The sequence below is a fragment of the Heterodontus francisci genome, chromosome 13, assembly GCF_036365525.1.
Source record: "Heterodontus francisci isolate sHetFra1 chromosome 13, sHetFra1.hap1, whole genome shotgun sequence".
Classification (NCBI taxonomy): Eukaryota; Metazoa; Chordata; class Chondrichthyes; order Heterodontiformes; family Heterodontidae; genus Heterodontus; species Heterodontus francisci.
In genome coordinates this window covers 90284171-90308883 of record NC_090383.1, presented here as the reverse complement: position 1 = coordinate 90308883, position 24713 = coordinate 90284171, and positions in this window count along the sequence as shown.

Below are 24713 nucleotides of genomic sequence, written 5' to 3'. Positions count from 1 at the left end.
GCGCCATTTTTCCACACTCTCTTGGCCAGTCTGGACATAGCAGTGGAAGCCTTTCCCATGCGCTTGTTGATTTCTGCATCTAGAGACAGGTTACTGGTGATAGTTGAGCCTTGGTAGGTGAACTCTTGAACCACTTCCAGAGCGTGGTCGCCAATATTGATGGATGGAGCATTTCTGACGTCCTGCCCCATGATGTTCGTTTTCTTGAGGCTGATGGTTAGGCCAAATTCATTGCAGGCAGCCGCAAACCTGTCGATGAGACTCTGCAGGCACTCTTCAGTGTGAGATGTTAAAGCAGCATCGTCAGCAAAGAGGAGTTCCCTGATGAGGACTTTCTGTACTTTGGACTTCGCTCTTAGACGGGCAAGATTGAACAACCTGCCCCCTGATCTTGTGTGGAGGAAAATTCCTTCTTCTGAGGACTTGAACGCATGTGAAAGCAGCAGGGAGAAGAAAATCCCAAAAAGTGTGGGTGCGAGAACACAGCACTGTTTCATGCCACTCAGGATAGGAAAGGGGTCTGATGAGGAGCCACCATAATGAACAAAGGCTCAGGTAAATAAGAGTTCCATTATTGATTGAGGAGCAAACGTTTTAAATTGAAATTTAATTGAAATGTGCATGTTAGGGTCAGGCTGCAGCTCAGAAGTACCCTGCTTGCCTTTTGCATCTGTAACAAAGTGTAATATCTAGAGAACCAGATCTGGAGGGTAATATTGGGAGTGTGACATCAACATGAGTTGGACGTACTGATGTGCTATGTTGGAACAGATTCTGTGCTACAGGCAATTTCAGCATGGCTGTATTGTGCTTTCAATAAAACCATGTTGCAGCTTTGTTCTTTGTTAATAAAACCCATAGAGGCGAGCAGCCTCCCCTTCAGCCATACATTCCAATGTCTGGTTATTTGCAATCACTGGGGTTTATTCTTAAAGTAACCCTCTTGTCTCTTAAAGTGTTTTGTGGGTTTGCAGACAAAAGTGTTTGCAATCATACCACAGCAACTCTGTACATTCAAAACTACCATTACGTTGTCCTGCACCTAAACATAAACATTACGAAAGTTGACACTGCAGCAAAGTGTCTGCTGAAGCATGAAACAACATGCTGGACTTTGAGCTAGCTTTTCCAATCAGGCTGTTTCAGGGGACTACCCAAAAATTACCCGATATGCAAACACTAGTCTTTTGGCATCTCAGATTCATTTTTGTTCCTTCCAATGTTTTTCACTTCTTTTCCTTCACCGAAGATGCTGACACCCTCACTGGTTATTGTTCCCTCACTGGAATATGATTCCATCACTGGGATATGGTTCCATCACTGTGATATGGTTCCTTCACTGATATACGGTTCCCTCACTGGGATACGGTTCCATCACTGGGATACGGTTCCCTCACTGGGATACGGTTCCCTCACTGGGGTATGATTCCCTCACTGGGATGTGGTTCTCTCACCGGGATGTGGTTCCATCACTGGGATACGGTTCCCTCACTGGGATAAGGTTCCTTCACTGGGATACGGTTCCCTCACTGGGGTACGATTCCCTCACTGGGATATGGTTCCATCACTGGGATATGGTTCTCTCACCGGGATGTGGTTCCCTCACTGGGACATGGCTCCCTCACTGGGATATGGTTCTCTCATTGGGATATGGTTCTTTCACTGGGATATGGTTCTTTTACTGGGATATGGTTCTCTCGCCGGGATGTGGTTCCATCGCTGGGATATGGTTCTCTCACCGGGATGTTGTTCCGTCACTGGGATATGGTTCTCTCGCCGGGATGTGGTTCCGTCACTGGGATATGGTTCTCTCACCGGGATGTGGTTCCATCACTGGGATATGGTTCTCTCGCCGGGATGTGGTTCCCTCACTGGGACATGGCTCCCTCACTGGGATATGGTTCTCTCACCGGGATGTTGTTCCGTCACTGGGATATGGTTCTCTCACCGGGATGTGGTTCCATCACTGGGATATGGTTCTCTCGCCGGGATGTGGTTCCATCACTGGGATATGGTTCTCTCACTGGGATGTGGTTCCATCACTGGGATATGGTTCTCTCGCCGGGATGTGGTTCCCTCACTGGGTCATGGCTCCCTCACTGGGATATAGTTCTCTCAACAGGATATGATTCCCTCACTGGGATATGGTTCTTTCACTGGGATATGGTTCTTTCACTGGGATATGGTTCCTTCACTAGAGTGTGATTATCTCATTGCGGTATTTTTTCTCACTGAGATATGGCTGTCTGACTGGGGTATGCTTGGCTAAGTGGGGTATGGTTCCCTTATTTTCTACATTACAGCAGTGACTAATCTTTAAAAGTACTTCAATGGCTGTAAAGCACTTTGGGATGCCCTGAGGATTCCTTCCTTCCTTCCTTCCTCCCTTCCTCCTTCCTTCCCTCCCTCCCTCTGTCTGTCTGTCTCTCTCTCCTCCCCACTGCATCATGGTTCTTTCACTAGCATACAAAACAGTTAACCTCAGTCCTTTCCTCACCAGCATTTACATTGTATCCACTTCTAGCAGGGACCAATGAATAATAAACAGGAAACTTTTACCTCCAGAACTTTGGGATGTTGCAGCCAATTTTAGTGCCTCTACCATTGATGTTATTGAGATCAGCTGACTCAGTACAGACTGGGTGATAGGCCAGACTGGGATCTTCCTTGCCTGGTTTGCTCTGAGATGAATACTTTACCTCTGAGTCATCAGGCTGAATCGTTTCAATTTTTGAGTCAAATAATTTCTACATTTAATAAACTACAGTTAATGCCATTGACCCATTGAATATCACACTAAAGCTATTTAAAGCACGATTGCATTCATTCCAATTACCGAAAGTTGATGAAAAACAAACAACAAAAGTGTTTTCATAGCAAGTGAAATAATGTAGGTTACACTGGACTCACTAGTGATGTCTGATATCCTGACTGGTGGAGTAGATTGCCCATCTGTTGTTGAACTTGCCCGATTTTTATCCTTCTAAATTGCGCAGATGTGACAATGGGCAGGTGAGCTGTGCTTCCAGATTACCATCCAGGTGGTCATGGTGAAACTTACTCCCAGTTACACCAGTTAAAAGCAATATCATAAGCTAGGCAAGTGACTCTCCTGCTCCCGATAGAGCTCTCGGAACTATCAAGAAAACACGATATGCCAAATGAAGAATTTTTCATTCATTGGTGGAAAACTTACATTAAACTTTTAATGGGAAAACCCCTGCAGTTAATTTTTTTTAAAACTGGCAGCCAAGATGGTGACTGCAATTTGCATCTGAAACACCTTTTCATATTCAAAAGATCCACCCGGAGCCAAAGGTTTGAGCAGCATGGACCCAGGACCCAGGACCCAGGACCCAGGACCCAGGACCCAGAACCCAGGACAATGGCAGTCAAGACAATCCTAACACATTGACTTTGAAAGAGCAAGCCCCCTCCAAGTGTATATTGGCATCCTGGGGCCTGTGGAGCCAATTCCTAAACTTGAATTTTATTAGAAGGGTCCAGAAAACCTGAAGCAGGCATGTGACCATCTGTCCATCTTGGGGGAAGCTGTTTTTTCTCCCCTTGGACAAAGAGACTGGCAGTAACTCAGACTGTGCAGTAGAAAAAGGCTGCGTGCCTCCCTTTCTCTCTCTCTCCCCAGATAACACAAGTTTGAAAATTGCGACTGTGAATCCCTCCAAGCCTACAGATTGCTACACACAGAGACCAGGGGAAGAGAACCAACTAAAAGTCTGCCTCCAAGAAAGCCTTGAGCCAAGTGAGACAACTATAAAGTGCACTTTGACCAACCGAGGACTTCAAGAATACAGCTTCGTCCGGAAGACTACCAGATCATCCACTTCACAGACTGTGTATTTAAGTTCCATTTATTCTGGACTCTAATTCAATCCCCAAATCTATTTTTCCCTCTGTAATCTATTTGTGTGTGTAGAATTCTCGTGTGAATGTGTGCGGGAATGTGTAGCCTATTTTTTTCATATTTTTAAATCAGGGTTAGATTGTTAAGTTTAATAAGCTTACCTCTTTCTTGTTTAAACTCAAGAAAACCTGTCTGATTGGTTCTTTCATGATCACAGTAAAGAAAAAAGGTTAAACGCTCACAGAAGTGATAAGCTCAACCACTGTTTAAAAAGAATAAACCCTGTTTTGGTCAAATAATAGGAAGGGCAAGGGGCCAACTTAGCTGTAACAGAACCCTCAGATTGTCAGTCAGATAATCTCCAGATGCAAATACCAGATTCAAATTTCTTGGACATACAGAACCCCAAGGTCCCTGTTTTGTGGTATCAGTAAGTTTGGTTACATTTGGCTTAAATTTCTTAGTGTATGAGAAAAGTGCAGGACCTCCACTTCCCTGATCTTGCCAGGTTCTTTTGCACTCTTCCTGCCTCTCCATGAATATCGGGGCCACTGTGTCAGTTTGGCTCAGTTATTATCACCTTGCCTCTGAGCTAGAGACTCAAACCCCACTCTAGAATTTGCATACACAATCTGGGCTGCTAGTCCAGTGCAGGAATGATGGACGGCTGCTTTGTTGAAGCTACTGTACCTCAGCTCAGATGTGAAAATGAGGCCCCATCTGCTTATTCAGGTGGATGTTTAAGCCCTGTTTTCATGGGTAACATTCCTCCCTTAACCAACATCCAAAAACAGATTAATTGATAATTTAGCTCAGTCCTGTTTGTGGGACCTTGCTGTGCAGAATATGGCTGCTGAGTTTGCTTACGTAACAACAGTTACTTCAAAGTAATTCATTGTATGTATAGCATCTTAGTGCATTTCTGTGAGATGTTTCAAGTTCAAGATATATGCAAGTCTATCTTTTATTAATGCATTAATACATTTTTTGGAACTTAACAAACAAGAGTTTTTTATTAACACAAATATATGGGGGTAAACTTTCTTCTTCACCACATGGCTGGTAATCTGGTGAAGCGGACTGTCCATCATTGAATCTGTTTGATTTTGATTTCATGGATAGGAACTTTGCTAAAAATGATAATACAAGGTCGAGTGGCTAATGCGTGTTTTTTTCAATGTAAACCTGGGTCTCCCTGGGTTTGGTGGTCTCAATATAAAATGATTTGGTGTTGGGTATGGGGGCACAATACCAACTTTCTCAGACAAAACAAAAATAGGGCGAGTGATTGTTGTGAAGAGTACTGTGTGCAACTTCAAGAGGATGTTGATAGGCTCATCAATTGAACAGATAGATGGATGAAATTAAATGTGGAGTAATGTGATGTGATACATTTTGGATGAAGAATAAGGACAGGACACGTCGACTAAATGGCAAAATTTTAAAAGGAATAGAGCAGCAGAAAAACAATCTTTAAAAGTGGGATGGCATATTGATAACTCCTATTAAAAAGTACAAGGGAATCCTAGATTTTAGAAAAAGGGTTACAGAGTACAAAAGCAATTGTTAGACCACATTTAAAATTCCCTTATTGACTGGCCTGGCACAGTTGAGAGATTTTAGTTCTAAGGAGAGATGAGAGAAATTGGAATCTTTTAATTAGAGTTGAGATGGTTATCTGTTTTCTGATATCTTATAGAGCTTTATAAAATTACAAGAGATTTTGATAATGTAAATAGAGAAAACTATTCCCACTAGGTAATGGATCATTAACTAGAGAAGTAAATTTAAGATCATCACTGAGAAGATGAAGAGAGAGGTTAGGAGAAATGTTAGGACGTGGAGCACGGCAGCAGAAATAGTGGGAGGCGGGAAACAGGAGCCACATTTGTTTTTGGGTCCCAAACTCGCATCCAGTAGGAAACTGATTAAAGTCAAGATTTTCACATGGGTCAGCCTTTAATTGGCATGAAGAGGGGTTCTCTGTCCAAGTAAGGGTGGAGGGCGGGCTCTCGAAGCTGGAGGGCCAAGCAGAGGCCTTCCAGTTTCAGAGAAGCTCCCGGCTGCAGTACAAGGTAAGTAAGTGAAAGGGAGTTTCAACAAGAAGGTGCCCTCTGAGCCACTTCTTAAAAACTGTAATAAAAAAATACATTAAAACAACAAAGCCACCACAGTGGGGTTGAGGGGAGTGGGATGCAGCCCCGATACAGGGCGGCCTTTAACTGTACCCCCACCCAGGCAGGCAGGGTGGCCTATAGGCCTGCGGGGACCATTGTCACCCCAGCCTGCTGCTGGGTGCCCACCTCCAGGCAGTTGATTTACCCCGTCACATCTCAAAACTGGAGGCCAACTGGAAAATCACAGTTGGCCTCCTTAACTTACCTTTAATGGCAACTAACGAGCCTAATGCCCGCCTGCCTTGTGGGGGCAGGTAACTCTCCCAGGCCCCAAACCTAAGTTGGCCAAAATAGCCGATGTTGGGAACGGGGTCAGGAGGCTGGCACACTGGCTGGCCTCATAATTTTCAGGCCCCCTCCCCCACCACCACCACCACCCATGCAACTCCCCCACCCCCAACCACCACCTCTGTTCTCAACCTTGGTAGGGCCCAAAAGTTCAGCCCCATGGCAACTTTTAAAAGAGAGGTAAATGCATATTAGAAATTTTTTTAAAAAGGATATGGAAAAAGGGAAGGGAATGGTATTAGGTGGATATCTCTGTCACAGAGCCAGCACAGATACTTTGGGCAGAATTTTTACAGGCATGTGGAGGCCAGTTTGGATGCCTGTAAGGAGTTAGATTCCCTAAAAGTGACATCTGGTCAGGATCCCGACATCATCCCCCCCAACCTCTGGGTTTAACCCAGGTGGATTGGAAGGTGAGCAGGGAACTGCTGTTGGGTATGGCATTTTGATATTTAAATAGGTCGTTTAGTTCTGTTTTATCTGAGAATTCTGGCTTTAATAGCCAGAGGAACTGTTTCCCAAGCTATTAGCAACTTGCCAGGTCAGTAAGGTGAGTGCATAGCGGGGAGTCCTTCTTCAATGAAACTGATAGGCTTGGAAGTCTTTAATTAGTGAAACTGAAGAGCTCCATCCATGCCCAGGTGACAGGCTGCTACTCACAGCACTTCTCTGAGTGTGTTTTCACTGCTTGACTGGTGATTGCCAACAGCTTGGAAGTCACCTCATCCGTCCTCTACTTCACTCACCTTCAGCTACATTTCCCTGCTGCCAGCCTTCACTACTCCATGGGAGCAGCTTATGCAGCTCTATCATGCAGCTCTTGTGAGGGACAAGAGGAGAAGCAACACCAACAGCACCAGCTGCCTTCTCCTCACATCCACATGCCGCTCCACAGCGCAGAAGAAATGGGCACTGAGATCCAGCTTCAAGGAGGCGAGACCCCCATCACAAGGTCCACGGGCAGAGGATCAGTTTTCTTGACATGTGAGCACTAGGAGGCTCAGGTTTTCATGACAGGTTGTTGCTGACATCTGCAGCCTCCGGAACAAGACCTCCTTCTCAGTGGGTCAGGCAGTTACACATTGCCAGTGACTGTCAAGGTGATTGTCACTGGAGGGCCACCCCTGGCCTCTGTCAGGTCTCTACCTCTCCCCGAGGTTGTGTGATCTGTTCTTCTGCAAAGAGAGAAAGCAGGGAATAAAGAGTGTTAATAATGGCTTGTGTGGATAGGAGGGAAGGACATTTGTGGAAGTTGACTGAGATATGGGTACAAGAGGGCCAATAGCCCGAAGGGTGAGTGTGAGTATTGGTTGTTCAGATGGGGATGTGAAGTACATGGAGAGAGAGGAATGGCAAATCTATTTGTGTTTTATTCTCCCCCAGTGGCATTTATCCTTCATATGTAGGGAGACAATGTTCACCCTTTTCTTGCCTTCTACTTACCTGAAGGCACCAACACTTGCCTAAGTACAGTTTCAGAGGTGCTAGTAGCTTGTTGGCATCTTGTTCAGATGACCATTCTTAATGTGTGAACTTATAAAGTGACTTTTTGCTGGCAATTCAAGTGTAGTGATCATCTCAACTGAGCCCAATCTTATGTTAACTCATTATTCACACTCATGGACTTTCAAGGAGGGGCTCACTGGAAAGCAATCAAACACAGAAATCCTGAGTGTCTCTTGGGAGGAGGCCAATTGTTGCAATCCTACTGCTGCCCTAGCTGAAATCAGCTAACTCTACATAGACTGAGAATTGAGCATGGATCTTATAGCTGTGTATTGTTTCGTGCTACAACAGGCAGTACCTTTACTCACGAGACCACAAGGAGAGCTTTCAAGTATATGTTAGTGGATATAATTTTCAGTCTGTCATTGAATATAATAGCATTTCTATATGGTAGCAGTTTTAGAATTCAATAATTAATGATTAGTTTTCTTGGTTGCTCACTGAGTAAATTATGAATTTAAAATGAAATCAAAAGGTAAGCAGTTAATTTTGATCCTTTATAATGACCCTATATACATGTATTCTTCATAATAGAAGGTATACATGGTATCACATCATTTTCTGTAGTTCTTTTTCAAGGCAGGACTTTAATTGGAGACTAGTATCACTATTTTTGACTCGATTGTCTTTGTAAGGTGTTTGCAATCCCGGCAGAAAGGAAGCAAAGATAGACTGGAAACTAAGTCACTATTATTTCCTAGACTGTTGAGGTTACATGCGATTATTGACCCAATCTGTAATAAAGGCCCCTGTATATGTTCCAAGATGTTTGGTATTTGCCATGGTACAATAACTGTATTACTTGTTTACTTCCCTTCCTCATGCCCATTGGCGGAACCCTCGTAATTATTGGCCTGCACTAAAATACGTTTCCTAGAAACCATTAATGAAATTCCACTTAAACTGAGCTTGAAGATAGGGCTTCAAATGGTAAACATTCAAACTCTAGCAACAGATGGAACCTTTGTAATCCATTAGGCTTTTCTGTCAAGACATCTCAAATAGCAAAATATAATGACGACAGATGTCTGAAATAATGATACAATTAAAGAAATGATAGTAACCAAGAGGCCTTCATTAAGAAACTGGAAGCTAAGGGAGTACAAAGCCAAATCTTGGATTTTATCTGGGAACCGGAGCCACGGATCAGTGGATGGGGTAGCTGTTGAACAGGCAGATACCGCGTGCAGAGAATCTGTGAGGAAGGTTAGACAGTTGACAGGGCAAAGTTGCAGCCAGTATGATGGGTTGAAGTGTGTCTATTTTAACGCAAGAAGTGGCGCAGTGGTTAGCACCGCAGCCTCACAGCTCCAGCGACCCGGGTTCAATTCTGGGTACTGCCTGAGTGGAGTTTGCAAGTTCTCCCTGTGTCTGCGTGGGTTTCCTCCGGGTGCTCCGGTTTCCTCCCGCATGCCAAAGACTTGCAGGTTGATAGGTTAATTGGCCATTATAAATTGCCCCTAGTATAGGTAAGTGGTGGGGAAATATAGGGACAGGTGGGGATGTGGTAGGGATATGGGATTAATGTAGGATTAGTATAAATGGGTGGTTGATGGTCGGCACAGACTCGATGGGCCGAAGGGCCTGTTTCAGTGCTGTATCTCTAAATCTAAACTAAACTAAGTGTCAGGAATAAGGGTGATGAACTGAGAGCATGGATCAGTACTTGGAGCTACGATGTTGTGGCCATTACGGAGACGTGGCTATTAGTTTAGTTTAGTTTAGAGATACAGCACTGAAACAGGCCCTTCGGCCCAACCGAGTCTGTGCCGACCATCAACCACCCATTTATACTAATCCTACACTAATCCCATATTCCTACCACATCCCCACCTGTCCCTATATTTCCCTACCACCTACCTATACTAGGGGCAATTTATAATGGCCAATTAACCTATCAACCTGCAAGTCTTTGGCATGTGGGAGGAAACCGGAGCACCTGGAGGAAACCCACGCAGACACAGGGAGAACTTGCAAACTCCACACAGGCAGTACCCAGAATTGAACCCGGGTCGCTGGAGCTGTGAGGCTGCGATGCTAACCACTGCGCCACTGTGCTGCCCCAATATCACAGGGGCAGGAATGGATGTTGGATGTTCCGGGGTTTAGATGTTTCAAAAGGAATAGGGAAGGAGGTAAAAGAGGTGGGGGAGTGGCATTGTTAATCAGGGATAGTATCACAGCTGCAGAAAGGGAGGTCGTCGAGGAGGGTTTGTCTACTGAGTCATTATGGGTGGAAGTCAGAAACAGGAAAGGAGCAGTCACTTTGTTGGGAGTTTTCAATAGACCCCCCAATAGCAACAGAAACATGGAGGAACAGATTGGGAGGCAGATTTTGGAAAGGTGCAGAAGTAACAGGGTTGTTGTCATGGGTGACGTCAACTTCCCTAATATTGATTGGAACCTCCTTAGTGCAAATAGTTTGGATGTAGCAGTTTTTGTCAGGTGTGTCCAGGAAGGTTTCCTGACTCAATATATAGATAGGCCGACTAGAGGGGAGACTATGTTGGACTTGGTGCTTGGCAACGAACCAGGCCAGGTGGCAGATCTCTCGGTGGGAGAGCATTTCGGTGATAGTGATCACAACTCCCTGACCTTTACTATAGTCATGGAGAGGGACAGGAGCAGACGGGATGGGAAAACATTTAATTGGGGGAGGGGGAATTACAATGCTATTAGGCAGGAACTGGGGAGCATAAATTGGGAACAGATGCTCTCAGGGAAATGCACGTCGGAAATGTGGAGGTTGTTTGGGGAGCACTTGCTGCGACTGCTGGATAGGTTTGGCCCGATGAGGCAGGGAAGGGATGGAAGGGTGAAGGAACCTTGGATGACAAGAGATGTGGAACAGCTAGTCAAGAGGAAGGAGGAAGCTTACTTAAGGTTGAGGAAGCAAGGATCAGACAGGGCTCTAGAGGGTTACAAGGTAGCCAGGAAGGAACTGAAGAATGGACTTAGGAGAGCTAGAAGGGGACATGAAAAAGTCTTGGCAGGTAGGATTAAGGAAAATCCCAAGGCGTTCTACACTTATGTGAGGAACAAGAGGACGGCCAGAGTGAGGGTAGGGCTGATCAGGGATAGTGGAGGGAACTTCTGCCTGGAGTCGGAGGAGGTAGGGGAGGTCCTAAATGAATACTTTGCTTCAGTATTCACTAGTGAGAAGGACCTGGTCGTTTGTGAGGACAGCGTGTAACAGGCTGATATGCTCAAACAGGTTGAGGTTAAGAGGGAGGATGTGCTGGAAATTTTGAATGATATGAGGACAGATAAGTCCCCGGGCCCAGACGGGATATACCCAAGGATATTACGGGAAGCGAGGGAAGAGATTGCTGCGCCTTTGGCGATGATCTTTGCGTCTTCACTGTCCACTGGAGTAGTACTGGATGATTGGAGGGTGGCAAATGTTGTTCCCTTGTTCAAGAAAGGGAATAGGGATAACCCTGGGAATTATAGACCAGTCAGTCTTACGTCGGTAGTGGGCAAATTATTGGAGAGGATTCTGAGAGACAGGATTTATGATTATTTGGAAAAGCATGGTTTGATTAGAGACAGTCAGCATGGCTTTGTGAGGGGCAGGTCATGCCTCACAAGCCTTATTGAATTCTTTGAAGATGTGACAAAACACATTGATGAAGGAAGAGCAGTGGATGTGGTGTATATGGATTTTAGCAAGGCGTTTGATAAGGTTCCCCATGGTAGGCTCATTCAGAATGTAAGGAGGCATGGGATTCAGGGAAAGTTGGCTGTCTGGATACAAAATTGGCTGGCCCATCGAAGTCAGAGGGTGGTAGTAGATGGAAAGTATTCAGCATGGAGCTTGGTGACCAGTGGTGTTCCACAAGGATCTGTTCTGAGACCTCTGCTCTTTGTGATTTTTATAAATGACTTGGATGAGGAAGTGGAAGGCTGGGTTAGCAAGTTTGCCGATGACACGAAGGTTGCTGGAGTTGTGGATAGTGTGGAAGGCTGTTGTAGGTTGCAACGGGACATTGACAGGATGCAGAGCTGGGCTGAGAAATGGCAGATGGAGTTCAACCTGGAAAAGTGTGAAGTGATTCATTTTGGAAGGTCGAAATTGAATGCGGAATACAGGCTTAAAGACAGGATTCTTGGCAGTGTGGAGGAACAGAGGGATCTTGGGGTCCATGTCCATAGATCGCTCAAAGTTGCCACCCAAGTTGATAGGGTTGTTAAGAAGGCGTATGGTGTGTTGGCTTTCATTAACAGGGGGATTGAGTTTAAGAGCCGCGAGGTTATGCTGCAGCTCTATAAGGCCCTGGTTCGACCACACTTGGAATATTGTGTTCAGTTCTGGTCACTTCGTTATAGGAAGGATGTGGAAGCTTTAGAGAGGGTGCAGAGGAGATTTACCAGGATGCTGCCTGGACTGGAGGGCATGTCCTACGAAGAAAGATTGAGGGAGCTAGGGCTTTTCTCATTGGAGCGAAGAAGGATGAGAGGTGACTTGATAGAGGGGTACAAGATATGAGAGGCATAGATAGAGTGGATAGTCAGAGACTTTTTCCCAGGGTGGAAAGGGCTATCACCAGGGAGCATAATTTTAAGGTGATTGGAGGAAGGTTTCGGGGAGATGTCAGAGGTAGGTTCTTTACACAGAGAGTGGTGGGTGCGTGGAATGCGCTGCCAGCGGTGGTAGTAGAAGCAGATACATTAGGGGCATTTAAGCGACTCTTGGATTGGTACATGGATGATAGTAGAATGAAGGGTAGGTAGTTACTTTGATCTTAGAGTAGGTTAAAGGTTCGGCACAACATCGTGGGCCGAAGGGCCTGTACTGTGCTGTACTGTTCTATGTTCTATGTTCTATAAACTGAGGTATACTCCAGCTCCAGGTCCTGCATAAGGGCTAATAAGAGACTCATTTGTCCTGGAAGAAGAGTGAGGCAAGTTGTCCACTATTACCCAACCTATTTGATGTCTTTATCACTGATGTGTTGAATCTTGGAACTATCTCTTCCAGGCATTTCTAAACAGACTGATCAGCCTTAATAGGGGGAAAAAATTGTCAGCCAAAAGGCCAGGGAAGGCAAACCCAAGGTCGATGCATGACATGGAGTCTGTGCACATGTGAAAGATTGGGTAGCTCAGCATCCAATCCCTTTTCTCATGATTGGTAAAGTGAGCATCCTGCTGCATGAGGTTTGCTCTCTTTGGCATTCCAGGGCACTTTCCCCAAATGACAACAGCACAACATGCCTGACTGGAAGTGGCAACTAGTCTCAAAGCTGTGTTCAGCAACAGCAGAATGGAGACAGGTGCAGGACAAGATGACACACTTTAAGGAACCTAGCAAGGAAAGCTGGCTCAACCATTTAGCACGTAGATGACCCAAGGTTATAAGCCACAAAATATTACCTGTCAACCTGTTCTACATTTCCTGCCTATCATAAGGAAAAAACAAATAGGAGCAGGAGTAGACCATACGATACCTCGAGCCTGCTCTGCCATTCAATACAATCATGGCTGATCTTCTGTTTCAACTCCACTTTCCCACCCACTCTCCATATCCGTTGATTCCCTGAGAGACCAAAATCTATCTACCTCAGCCTTAAATATACTCAACGATGGAGCATGCACAACCTTCTGGGGTAGACAATTCCAATGAGTCAGAACCCCGAGTGAAGAAATTTCTCCTCATCTCAGTCCTAAATGATTAACCCCCTTATCCTGACACTGTGCCCCCGTGTCTTGATTCCCCAGATAGGGGAAACAACCTCTCAGGTCCGTGCATATCTCTGGCATCCACTGAGTGGTTTGCTGGATATGGCTCTCTGTGAGGGTGACCAGTCTCTCAATGGAGGAAGCCAAGCACGCACACACCAGAGACATGGTGGCACTCTTGGCCTGGATGGACTCCTCCGTCATCCATGCCAGGGTGCGCAAAGCCTCTGGAAGTTCCAACAGCTGTTCCCTCATCTCACGCTGTAGCTCCAGCATCTGCCACCTTGGTGATGATTTCAGAGGCATGTCATCAGCCTGAGGCTCAGAATTGCTGGGTCCTCCCATAGTTCACCGGGTGGCCTCAGCTGCCACAGCCTCTGTCATCTGCTCGAGTATGCGTGTGGTGTGATCACCAGATTGTGATCCCAGATCTACTTCTGAATGGATACCCACCGACGTGAGAGTATCTGCAATGGTGGAGGGTGTGAGGGAATGATGGGACAGTGCACCCTCTGAGGTTCCCTCCTCCTCCTCAGAGGTGGACAGCTGGCCCTCGTTCTCTTGAGCTGTTCTTCTTTGACCTCCCCTCTTTGACCTGCGTGAGAGAGAAGATTAATTGGAGGATAATGCACATTTCATCTCATCCTTCTGTCCACTGCTACTGTAGAGCTCCCAGTGACCTGCGGTGGACACATGAGCACTATGTCTTGCGTTCATCTGATGATCTGTTGCACCCATCTATTAGGCCACTCACTCTCTTGTGATCTCCACTTCTGTCTCACCATCTGTGATGGAGCAGTCCCCATGCTGTCCTCCAAGCTTCAGTGCCACTTCCTCCATGGGGGTCAAGACTGTGAGGTCAGGACACCACTGCGGGTCTTCACGCTTTCCGTCTCATTGTGAGTTATCTTTTCCTGTAAGAATGTAAATGTGCATTGTTAGTCGCCTGACAGAGACTTGCACAATGCCTATGCTGTTGGCTGCCTGACTGTCAATGATGGTGCCACATGAATGCCTCCTGCATGCGACCACTCAGAAGCGGCAATGTAGGAGTCGACTCTGACGGGTCCATTCATCAATATGCTGCCATGCCGCGACAGCCGATGGTTGGGTGTGCATGCCCTTTGTGCTGATCTCAAATTCACCCCTAGTCATATGTAGGACTGCAGGGTTAGCTGTGTGCTGCACTGATCTTAAGGCTGCTGACCTCCTATGTGATCTCCATCAAGGTTTGCTTGGTTTGATGGGCCAGTCTCCTCCTCCTGTCATAGGAGAAAACGACCTCCCTCCTTGCCTGAGCAGCCTGGAGAAGAACCTGCAGGGAGGCATCAGTGAACTGTGGAGCCACCCAGGACATGGTTCCGCCATGCTTATGTCTCCAATGCTGCTCAGGTGTACAACGCTGCTTAGGTGTTCACTGCCGCTTGGGTGTTCACTGCTATTCGGGTGTTCACTGCCGTTCGGGTGTGCGCTGTTGTTCGGGTGTTCACTGCTGTGCGGGTGGCCACTGCCCCTCAGGTATTCACTGCCACTCGGGTATTCACTGCTGTTTGGGTGTTCACTGCCGTACAGGTGTTCACTGCCCCTCGGGTATTCATTGCCCCTCAGGTGTTCACTGCTGTTCGGGTGTTCACTGCCCCTCGGGTATTCATTGCCGTTCTGGTGTTCACTGCCGTTCGGGTGTTCACTGCCACTCGGGTGTTTACTACGGTTCGGATGTTCACTGTTATTCGGGTCTTCACTGCCATTCGAGTATTCACTGCCCCTCTGGTATTCATTGCCGTTCGGGCGTTCACTGCCGTTCGGGTGTTCACTGCTGTTCGGGTGTTCGCTGCCATTCGGGTGTTCACCGCTGTTCGGGGGTTCACTGCCCCTCTGGTATTCATTGCCGTTCGGGCGTTCACTGCCGTGTGGGTGTTCACTGCTGTTCGGGTGTTCGCTGCCATTCAGGTATTCACTGCTGTTCGGGTGTTCACTGCCCCTCTGGTATTCATTGCTGTTCAGGGGTTCACTGCTGTTCAGGTGTTCACTGCTGTTCGGGTGTTCACTGCCCCTCTGGTATTCATTGCTGTTCAGGTGTTCACTGCTGTTCGGGTGTTCACTGCCCCTCTGGTATTCATTGCCGTTCGGGCGTTCACTGCCGTGTGGGTGTTCACTGCTGTTCGGGTGTTCGCTGCCGTTCGGGTGTTCACTGCTGTTCGGGTGTTCACTGTCCCTCTGGTATTCATTGCCGTTTGGGCGTACACTGCCGTTCGGGTGTTCACTGCCGTTCGGGTGTTCACTGCTGTTCGGGTGTTCACTGCTGTTCGGGTGTTCACTGCCCTTTGGTATTCCATGCTGTTCGGGTGTTCACTGCTGTTCGGGTGTTCACTGCTGTTCGGGTGTTCACTGCCCCTCTGGTATTCATTGCTGTTCAGGTGTTCACTGCTGTTCGGGTGTTCACTGCCCCTCTGGTATTCATTGCCGTTCGGGCGTTCACTGCCGTGTGGGTGTTCACTGCTGTTCGGGTGTTCGCTGCCGTTCGGGTGTTCACTGCTGTTCGGGTGTTCACTGTCCCTCTGGTATTCATTGCCGTTTGGGCGTACACTGCCGTTCGGGTGTTCACTGCCGTTCGGGTGTTCACTGCTGTTCGGGTGTTCACTGCTGTTCGGGTGTTCACTGCCCTTTGGTATTCCATGCTGTTCGGGTGTTCACTGCTGTTCGGGTGTTCACTGCCCCTCTGGTATTCATTGCTGTTCGGGTGTTCACTGCTTTTCGGGTGTTCGCTGCCATTCGGGTGTTTACTGCCCCTCTGGTATTCATTGCTGTTCGGGTGTTCACTGCCGTTCGGGTGTTCACTGCTGTTCGGGTGTTCGCTGCCATTCGGGTGTTCACCGCTGTTCGGGGGTTCACTGCCCCTCTGGTATTCATTGCCGTTCGGGCGTTCACTGCCGTGTGGGTGTTCACTGCTGTTCGGGTGTTCGCTGCCATTCAGGTATTCACTGCTGTTCGGGTGTTCACTGCCCCTCTGGTATTCATTGCTGTTCAGGGGTTCACTGCTGTTCAGGTGTTCACTGCTGTTCGGGTGTTCACTGCCCCTCTGGTATTCATTGCTGTTCAGGTGTTCACTGCTGTTCGGGTGTTCACTGCTGTTCGGGTGTTCACTGCCCCTCTGGTATTCATTGCCGTTCGGGCGTTCACTGCCGTGTGGGTGTTCACTGCTGTTCGGGTGTTCGCTGCCGTTCGGGTGTTCACTGCTGTTCGGGTGTTCACTGTCCCTCTGGTATTCATTGCCGTTTGGGCGTACACTGCCGTTCGGGTGTTCACTGCCGTTCGGGTGTTCACTGCTGTTCGGGTGTTCACTGCTGTTCGGGTGTTCACTGCCCTTTGGTATTCCATGCTGTTCGGGTGTTCACTGCTGTTCGGGTGTTCACTGCCCCTCTGGTGTTCATTGCTGTTCGGGTGTTCACTGCTTTTCGGGTGTTCGCTGCCATTCGGGTGTTCACTGCCCCTCTGGTATTCATTGCTGTTCGGGTGTTCACTGCTTTTCGGGTGTTCGCTGCCGTTCGGGTGTTCACTGCTGTTTGGGTGTTCGCTGCCATGCGGGTATTCATTGCCGTTCGTGTGTTCACTGCTGTTCGGGTGTTCACTGCCCTTTGGTATTCATTGCTGTTCGGGTGTTCACTGCTGTTCGGGTGTTCACTGCATCTCTGGTATTCATTGCTGTTCGGATGTTCACTGCTTTTCGGGTGTTCGCAGCCATTTGGGTGTTCACTGCTGTTCGGGTGTTCACTGCTTTTCGGGTGTTCGCAGCCATTCGGGTGTTCACTGCCCCTCTGGTATTCATTGCTGTTCGGGTGTTCACTCCTTTTCGGGTGTTCGCTGCCATTCGGGTGTTCACTGCCGTTCGGGTGTTCACTGCCGTTCGGGTGTTCACTGCCACTCGGGTGTTTACTACGGTTCGGGTGTTCACTGTTGTTCGGGTGTTCACTGCCATTCGAGTATTCACAGTCCCTCTGGTATTCATTGCCGTTCGGGCATTCACTGCCGTTCGGGTGTTCACCGCTGTTCGGGTGTTCACTGCCCCTCTGGTATTCATTGCAGTTCGGGTGTTCACTGCTGTTCGGGTGTTCACTGTCCCTCTGGTATTCATTGCAGCTCGGGTGTTCACTGCTGTTCGGGTGTTCACTGCCGTTCGGGTGTTCACTGCCCCTCTGGTATTCATTGCCGTTCGGGTGTTCACTGCTGTTCGGGTGTTCACTGCCGTTCGGGTGTTCACTGCCCCTCTGGTATTCATTGCTGTTTGGGTGTTCACTGCTGTTCGGGTGTTCGCTGCCATTCGGGTGTTCACTGCTGTTCGGGTGTTCGCTGCCATGCGGGTATTCATTGCCGTTCGTGTGTTCACTGCTGTTTGGGTGTTCGCTGCCATGCGGGTATTCATTGCCGTTCGTGTGTTCACTGCTGTTCGGGTGTTCACTGCCCTTTGGTATTCATTGCTGTTCGGGTGTTCACTGCTGTTCGGGTGTTCACTGCATCTCTGGTATTCATTGCTGTTCGGGTGTTCACTGCTGTTCGGGTGTTCACTGCCCCTCTGGTATTCATTGCCATTCAGGTATTCACTGCTGTTCGGGTGTTCACTGCCCCTCTGGTATTCATTGCTGTTCAGGTGTTCACTGCTGTTCGGGTGTTCACTGCTGTTCGGGTGTTCACTGCCCCTCTGGTATTCATTGCTGTTCAGGTGTTCACTGCTGTTCGGGTGTTCACTGCTGTTCGGGCGTTCACTGCCCCTCTGGTATTCATTGCCGTTCGGGCGTTCACTGCCGTGTGGCTGTGCACTGCTGTTCGGGTGTTCGCTGCCGTTCGGGTGTTCACTGCTGTTCGGGTGTTCACTGCCCCTATGGTATTCATTGCCGTTCAGGCGTACACTGCCGTTCGGGTGTTCACTGCCGTTCGGGTGTTCACTGCTGTTCGGGTGTTCACTGCTGTTCGGGTGTTCACTGCCCTTTGGTATTCCATGCTGTTCGGGTGTTCACTGCTCTTCGGGTGTTCACTGCCCCTCTGGTATTCATTGCTTTTCGGGTGTTCGCTGCCATTCGGGTGTTCACTGCCCCTCTGGTATTCATTGCTGTTCGGGTGTTCACTGCTTTTCGGGTGTTCGCTGCCGTTCGGGTGTTCACTGCTGTTTGGGTGTTCGCTGCCATGCGGGTATTCATTGCCGTTCGTGTGTTCACTGCTGTTCGGGTGTTCACTGCCCTTTGGTATTCATTGCTGTTCGGGTGTTCACTGCTGTTCGGGTGTTCACTGCCCCTCTGGTATTCATTGCTGTTCGGGTGTTCACTGCTTTTCGGGTGTTCGCAGCCATTCGGGTGTTCACTGCTGTTCCGGTATTCACTGCTTTTCGGGTGTTCGCAGCCATTCGGGTGTTCACTGCCCCTCTGGTATTCATTGCTGTTCGGGTGTTCACTCCTTTTCGGGTGTTCGCTGCCATTCGGGTGTTCACTGCCGTTCGGGTGTTCACTGCCACTCGGGTGTTCACTGTTGTTCGGGTGTTCACTGCCATTCGAGTATTCACAGTCCCTCTGGTATTCATTGCCGTTCGGGCATTCACTGCCGTTCGGGTGTTCACCGCTGTTCGGGTGTTCACTGCCCCTCTGGTATTCATTGCAGTTCGGGTGTTCACTGCTGTTCGGGTGTTCACTGTCCCTCTGGTATTCATTGCAGTTCGGGTGTTCACTGCTGTTCGGGTGTTCACTGCCGTTCGGGTGTTCACTGCCCCTCTGGTATTCATTGCTGTTCGGGTGTTCACTGCTGTTCGGGTGTTCGCTGCCATTCGGGTGTTCACTGCTGTGCGGGTGTTCACTGCCCCTCTGGTATTCATTGCCATTCAGGTGTTCACTGATGTTCGGGTGTTCACTGCCCCTCTGGTATTCATTGCTGTTCGTGTGTTCACTGCCCCTCTGGTATTCATTGCCGTTCGGGTGTTCACTGCCGTTCGGGTGTTCACTGCCGTACGGATGTTCACTGCCCCTCGGGTGTTCACTACCCCTCAGGTGTTCACTGCCGTTCGGGTGTTCACTTCCGTTCGGGTGTTCACTGCCATTCGGGAGTTCACTGCCCCTCAGGTGTTCAGTGCCATTCGGGTGTTCACTGCCGTACGGATGTTCACTGCCGTTCGGGTGTTCACTGCCCCTCGGGTGTTCACTGCCCCTCAGGTGTTCACTGCTGCTTGGGTGTTCACTGCCCCTTGGGTGTTCACTGCCCCTCAGGTGTTCACTGCCGCTTGGGTGTTCACTGCCGCTTGGGTGTTCACTGCAGTTCGGGTGTTTACTGCGGTTTGGGTGTTCACTGCCCCTTGGGTGTTCACTGCCATTCAGGTGTTCACTTTCGTTTGGGTGTTCACTGCCCCTCTGGTATTCACTGCCACTTGGGTGTTCACTGCTGGATGGGTGCTCACTGCCCCTTGGGTGTTCACTGCTGTTTGGATGTTCACTGCTGTTCCGGTGTTCACTGCCAATCGGATGTTCACTGCTCTTCGGATGTTCACTGACTTTCAGTAGTTCACTGCTGTTCGGGTGTTCACTACCGTTCGGATGGTCACTCTCGTTCGGATGATCACTGCTGATCGGGTGTTCACTGCCGTTCTGGTGTTCACTGCTGGACCGGTCTCTGTTTTGATGGCCTTTAAATATGGCACCAGCACTGTCAGCAGCCTGACTTGATGCCGCCTGCGTGCCTGAGTGGACGGCACCTTTGCCTCCCCGCCATTAATTGACCACCTGCCACATTATTCAATTCACTCGACTGCCCATCGCCTGCGCGGGAACGGCTCCTGCTTCCAGTCCCAAAGGCAGGACCTCAGGCCTTCTGGCAAAATTCAGCCCTTTATGTCCTCCTCACAGCTTATGTTCCCAACTAGCTTTGTATCGTCAGCAAACTTGGATACATTACTCTCAGCCTCTTCGTTTAATTCATTAATATAGATTGTAAATAGCTGAGGCCCCAGCACTGATCCTTGCGGCACTCCACTAGTTACAGCCTGCAACTTTAAAATGTCATTTTTATCCCTACTCTTTGCTTCCTGTCAGTTAACCAATCCTTCAACCATGCTAATATATTACCCCCATGAGCACTTATCTTGCGTATTAATGTTTTGTGTGGCACCTTATCAAATTGGTCTTTTGGAAATCTAAGTATACTATATCTACTGGCTCCCCTTTATCTGCTCAACTAGTTGCAATCCTCAAGGAACTCTAATAAGTTAGTCAAACACCATTTCCCTTTTGTTAAACCATGTTGACTCTGTCTGATTGTGTTATGATTTTCTAACTGCATTGTTACGACTTCCTTATCCGTGCATGAAATTTACGTATAGCCATATTTCATCAGACACATATTCAAGCTGTAACTTTCAATTGAAAGCCATGCCACCATTTTCTGATTTCCTCATCCATTGTAAGTTGGGTGGTGTACTATTCTCAAGTGTCGAACTTGATCCTAGCTTTTGTCCCTTGTATTATGTGCCACCTTGTTGTGCAAGCAGGGAAATTGACATGCTAGCAACGAACATCCATGATGCTGTACTGACTTCATAATTATGGCATGCTGGGATTTACAAACCACCGATGACTTGTCTTTTAAATCAATGGAAAGTAATACTGGGTGGAGTGTAAAACCTGCTTTCCACCTGATCCCATGGGTTTTCCACCCTGCAGGTTAGGTTGAAATGACCGCCTTAATGCTTATCTTAGTATTCTTCTGGGTACCTAGCATTTTTTCTTGTTGGTGGCCTTTGTATTGTACTGCTGGAATTTGGACATTTATTAACTCTTCATCTCCAGACACCAGAAACTGCTTTGTGGGTGTTCAGTGTTATTTTTGTGTGTCAAACATTTTATGGGGAACAGAACTGACTTCACTGTATGCCTTATCATGACAAATATCAGTGTTTTGAAAATACATTCATTTTTTTGACTTTTAGATTGTTTGCCAATCTGTGGTGGAAAAATCATCTTTCATTCAAGAAGATATTCTGAACACGTCATGAGACTATCTTGTACTTACCCAATGGTTATTAGAGGGGTGTGATGAGTAATGTTGAAAATGTACTTTATTCAGAAACATTGACCGAAAATGTGTGGGTAAGTAGATGTGGCTGGATGGGATATTTCACTGTAAAAGGCATTTGTTTTCTCATTCATTTTAGTGACGTCCACATAATTCTTATGTGGGAAGCTTGCCTTTCGGAGGGACTGGTAATACTAATACATAGAGGTTCTATTGAGCTCTCCTATTTGATAGCTTTAATATGCATTAATGCTTATAATTAGCTTGATCTTACTAAATTCAGAAACCTCTCTCTATTACATCTATCTTTGGGATTCTCTTTGAGAGCTCCTTCCAGTGAAGCAAGTATGACAGAAACATTTTATATAGTTTCTTAGTTACAATGTCTATGTAACCTTGAGCTTCTCTCATGTCTTTCTGCAACCAGGCCAGACTGGTCTGAATTGCTGATGCCTCAGTGACCACTGAGGATGTTGCTGTCCAGGAAGTACTTTGCAGGGTAAAATATGTTCCCCAACTTAATTACTTCCCCCCTTTTCACCCCCACCCCCTCCACAAATGAGGATTTCCTTCTGGCAATTCAGATTAAATTTGCCCCTCAAAGATAAATTAAGTTTAACGTTAAGTGTGGGTTGGGATTCACAGCTGACAACTTTTGAATAGATTCCTAGACTAGACTGACAGGATTACTGAGGTAACCCTAGATCTCCCTGCTAATGAAACAGCCATAAACAATTTGGATCATCTCAGTCGTTTTGCTGTAAATAACCCACATGGAAAAGGTAGATCATTGACTGAGACATGTAGTGATGCATAACCTCCAGTCAGATACACAAAAAGATAGTGTTAGTTATAAATGTGTGCTCATTTACACTGTTCCCAGATGAGTATCCAAAAGCTACTATATTGAAATCTTTCTCCCCTCTCCATGATCAGATGCCTCCTGTCACCACACCCTATTTTTTAGCCACAGGTTGATCTGGCCTGAGGTCACTGTTGTCACTATGATCAGTTGACAATGGGGTCCCTTCTTGGACAGGAAATTGCAATCAGATTTTTATTTTTAGCATCAATGATTTGAATTACAGCTCAGAATAATCAATTACCAAAAGGCATCCTGCATGTTTCAGATAAGTCCCATTTGTACTTATTGCAAAATATACACTTTGGGTAATTCTACTTTAGAAGTCGATAGATTTTTGTTAAAGTATATGAAACAAAGACATGTAAATGGGGTTAAGGGATAGATCACCCACTATCTAAATTGAATGGCTCAACAGGCTCAAGGTGCTGAATGACCTAATCCTGTTCCTACGTTCCTAGTATTACGGTGGTTGAAGGGGAGAACGTCTATGGAAATGAGTGATGACATCTGGCCCAGGGTGTAAGAATGGTGGAAAACCTTTCAGTAAAAAATATATTTAATTGTCCTCATTACATCTTGCACCATAAAGGACAAGATTCTGGTCATACCTCTATCTCATATAGAAGTTTTGTTTTGAAAAAATAAATGGGCTGAAATGCTTGGAGCAGTATTAGGATTTCTTTGAGTTCACCTTGACTCTGCACTAGATTTAGCTGTGGGAATTTGGCACAGAGTGGCGATTAACTTTGGCCCACTCACAACCTACATAAATATCACAGGAGTGTTAAGTCCTATGGGTATCCAGCGACTGGGTGCTCAACCATCAGTGGATTAATAAGTCAACTACCCACATGACATACTCTGCACTGAATGTGTAGCATGCCCCGTATGTATTATATGAAAATCTGCTAATAGTAATCAAGGTTTTCTTTTATCATTTTAAAATTAAAAGTATGGAATCTTTTAAAAAAGAGTTCATCTATGTCAAATCCTTTTGATAAGAAAGAAATTTGCTTGGCTACTGGTCTGGATATCAGCTAAACTGAACAGCATGCCAAATATACATAAACTCTACTGCCAGTGATGTCAATGGATCTGGAGGCCCCTTTGCATGCATATTTCTGATCTAAAACAGACTGAGACAAATGAGTGTTAAGTAAACTCACTGACAGCTTTGATAACATCAGCATTCCATGCAGCTGCACACTTAGGTCTTTATGACAGTGTGCATCTGGGCGACCTTAGCCTTACTATCTTAGCAGGAAATAGTAATAGCTACATTCAAGAAGAGGTTTTCATGAAAACTAACCAACTAACCTTTAGTTTCTCCTTTCTCTCTTATGGCTACATTCTGAAATACATAAGGCTGAATTTTATGGGCCTCACAGAGATGAGTTCAGTGGCGGGGGAATGGTGGTTGGTGGTGGGGAGGAGGTGACCATAGAATTGTGATGGGAGGTAGGGAGTGGGGTGCGGGAGTGGGGTGCGGGAGTGGGGTGCGGGAGTGGGGTGCGGAGGGCCCATCGCCTTCCCATCGCACCGCAATTTTGTGTGAGGCGGGATAGGCAACCCTGGCGACTATGCCTCACTCACCTTGGGTCTGAGCTCCAGTGCTGGGCTTGGTGCCAAGGCCTCCGCAGTACCAGCAGTGGCCACCGCTCCCAGTGGAACTGCCATTACTACTGAGCTGTAGGCCCTGTTATTGGCTGGCAGCTCTTGGAGGTGGGATCCCTGTCTTTAAAAGGATGGGGATCCTGGCATGGGCTGTTAATTGGCCTGGCACCATTCGATCGCGCTGGGGGCTCTAAATGGCCAAGGCGGGGTTCCCCCCACCAGGAGCCACACTGTTGGCACAAAAGTCTTCCCATAGTTTCTCATCCTTTCATTATTTACTTATCTCATTTCCTTTTGTTATTCTTTCCACTTCAGAAGGCGTTGACACCATCCTGGAGGGGGGTTCCATGAGCACCAGTTGCTCTCCAGTACCTTGCCCAAGTGACCATTTGTCATGTATGAAACCAGATAGCAAGTGCCCATCTGATGCTCACACCCAGCTATGAGGAGCACTCATGTCTATTGGTGCTTTCACCCAATGGCTCAGACATAGTTGCAAACATTTTCTACCACTGCACGTGGCAGCATTATACTGCCCATTAGCTCAGATTCTTAATATAGATGAGGCAGTTCAACCTTTTGTTTTCAAAAAATACAAGCTGAGGGGTAGAGTGGTAACTGAAGTTTCACTGATGGGACATGGGTTCAAATCTAGCCCAGATCAGTAGGAAAG